Source organism: Panthera onca, unplaced genomic scaffold (genome assembly GCF_046562875.1).
Source record: "Panthera onca isolate mPanOnc1 unplaced genomic scaffold, mPanOnc1 haplotype 2 h2.h2tg000074l_path, whole genome shotgun sequence".
Taxonomy (NCBI): Eukaryota; Metazoa; Chordata; class Mammalia; order Carnivora; family Felidae; genus Panthera; species Panthera onca.
In genome coordinates this window covers 17,125-19,975 of record NW_027675827.1, presented here as the reverse complement: position 1 = coordinate 19,975, position 2,851 = coordinate 17,125, and the positions used below count along the sequence as shown (strand labels likewise).

The 2,851-nt window shown below is 40.1% G+C and overlaps 1 pseudogene; it reads right to left on the bottom strand.

The window, feature by feature from the left end:
* Nucleotides 1-1,556: 1,556 nt before the first annotated feature.
* On the bottom strand, nucleotides 1,557-2,519 carry LOC144615583 (18S ribosomal RNA; annotated as a pseudogene).
* Nucleotides 2,520-2,851: the final 332 nt, after the last annotated feature.

Below are 2,851 nucleotides of genomic sequence, written 5' to 3'. Positions count from 1 at the left end.
AAGTGGGCCCTATTTCTCTTGTCCTTTCGTACTGGGAGAAATTATTTAATAGATAGAAACCGACCTGGATTACTCCGGTCTGAACTCAGATCACGTAGGACTTTAATCGTTGAACAAACGAACCTTTGATAGCTGCTGCACCATCGGGATGTCCTGATCCAACATCGAGGTCGTAAACCCTATTGTCGATATGGACTCTAAAATAGGATTGCGCTGTTATCCCTAGGGTAACTTGTTCCGTTGATCAAGTTTTTGGATCAATAAGTGATGTAGTACTTTCGACTAGTTAGTCTAGATTTAAATCACTCGGAGGTTGTTTTATTCTCCGAGGTCACCCCAACCTAAATTGTCGGCCCATGGTAGAGGTATGTTATCCCTGTCGGTTGATTATCAAGATCTCTTTGGGTCGGTTAATTAAAGCTCCATAGGGTCTTCTCGTCTTATTGTCATATTCCCGCCTCTTCACGGGAAGGTCAATTTCACGGATTGGAAGTAAGAGACAGTAAAGCCCTCGTGTGGCCATTCATACAAGTCCCTATTTAAGGAACAAATGATTATGCTACCTTTGCACGGTCAGGATACCGCGGCCGTTTAACTGATGTCACTGGGCAGGCAGTGCCTCTAATACTGGAAATGCTAGAGGTGATGTTTTTGGTAAACAGGCGGGGCTTGTGTTTGCCGAGTTCCTTTTACTTCTTTTAATCTTTCCTTGAGTTGCATGCCTGTGTTGGGTTAACAATTAGCTTGATATGTTTGCTTGTAGTTAGGTTGTATTTATCTTGTTGTTAACTATCAGTGGTTATCCGTTCTGATATAAGCTTATGCACGGGAGAAATATTTCTTGTTACTCATATTAGCATTATTGCTTCTATTATTAAATAGATTAGCCCAGTTTTAAATTAGGAGTTGGTTGCGTTTTTTGACATTGAGATGTTCTGATTGTTGAGCTTGAACGCTTTCTTAATTGGTGGCTGCTTTTAGGCCAACTATGGTTTGTGTTTATGCTTACTCTCTAATTAAGGCTGTATCCTAATTCTAAAAAGCTGTACCTTTTTAGACTATATTTTAAACTTACATTGGAATTTCAGGGTTTTGAGGTAAGTTTAAAGTTGAACTAAGATTCTGTTCTGGGCAACCAGCTATCACCAGGCTCGTTAGGCTTTTCACCTCTACCCACAAATCTTCTCACTATTTTGCGACATAGATGAGTTCATCCTGTAATAGATTGTTCATGGGTAGCTCGTCTGGTTTCGGGGGGCCTAGCTGAAGTTCTCTTTGTTAGGTTATTCTAGCTAATTCATTATGCAAAAGGTACAAGGGGTAATCTTTGCTGTATAGTGCTTTTAGTTTTTTCTTTCATCTTTCCCTTGCGGTACTTTCTCTATAGCGCCAAGTTAAATTTCTATCTCCTATACTTTTATGGGGCAACTAAATGTTTTATTTTACTTTCTGATGTTAATTGCGTTTGTAGATGATTGGGCTAGCTTTGGCTCAAGATGGTCAGTTTAATATGAAATCTTCTGGGTGTAAGCCAGATGCTTTGTTTAAGCTACATCTTGTCATCCAAGCACACTTTCCAGTATGCTTACCTTGTTACGACTTGTCTCCTCTTGTGGATGTAATGGTTTGAATAGGTTTCTTCAGGGTTTGACCACTTGAGGAGGGTGACGGGCGGTGTGTGCGTGCTTCATGGCCCAATTCAATTGAGCTCTCTATTCTCAAATTTACTACTAAATCCTCCTTGAATTCTTAATTTCATAAGGATTTTCGTGGATGTTCTAGTTGTAGAAAATGTAGCCCATTGCTTCCCATCTCATGGGCTACACCTTGACCTAACTTTTTTGTGTCAAGATACTTGTGCTTACTTTTCTTCCTTTTTAGGGTTTGCTGAAGATGGCGGTATATAGGCTGAATTAGCAAGAGATGGTGAGGTTTATCGGGGTTTATCGATTATAGAACAGGCTCCTCTAGAGGGATATAAAGCACCGCCAAGTCCTTTGAGTTTTAAGCTGTTGCTAGTAGTTCTCTGGCGGATAGTTTTGTTTGAGCTAACTATCTAGGTTTAGGGCTAAGCATAGTGGGGTATCTAATCCCAGTTTGGATCTTAGCTATCGTGTGGTCGGAAATATTAAAGTTACTTTCGTGCTGTATTTTTATGTTAACTGCAGCTTTTTACAGCCTAGTTAAGGTTTAACTTTAGTATGCTTCTCTTCTGTAACACGCTTTACGCCGTAGGTCCATTGGTTTGGGTTAATCGTATGACCGCGGTGGCTGGCACGAAATTTACCAACCCTAATTTAATATAACTTAGTCGAACTTTCATTCATAGCTTAATTTTTATCACTGCTGTATCCCGTGGGGGTGTGGCTGAGCAAGGTGTTATGAGCTACAATGGTTGTGTGCTTGATACCAGCTCCTTTGAATCACTGGGTGACTTAGAGGGCATTTTCACCGGGATGCGGAGGCTTGCATGTGTAATTTTATTAATAACTAATGGAAAGGCTAGGACCAAACCTCTATGTTTATGGAGTCTGGCGACTCATCCAGGCATTTTCAGTGCCTTGCTTTGTGTTTTTAAGCTACATGAACCAAGATATAGGATTGTTGGGTGTGTAAATATTGTTCAATAGGGACGAGTTAGAGATCGGGTTGGCGTATCTATAGATACTGCGAACAAAGTTATGATTTAGTATTAATAATTGGTAATAATGGGGTTGGTAAAGTTTGTAAACGTTAACTCTTAAGCTCTATGCTTAGATACGGTTTAGTCTTGTTTTTGGGGTTTGGCAAGACAGAAATAAACACGTATTGTAACAAATAGGGTTAACGGGGGGTAAGGGGGGTTTGTTTA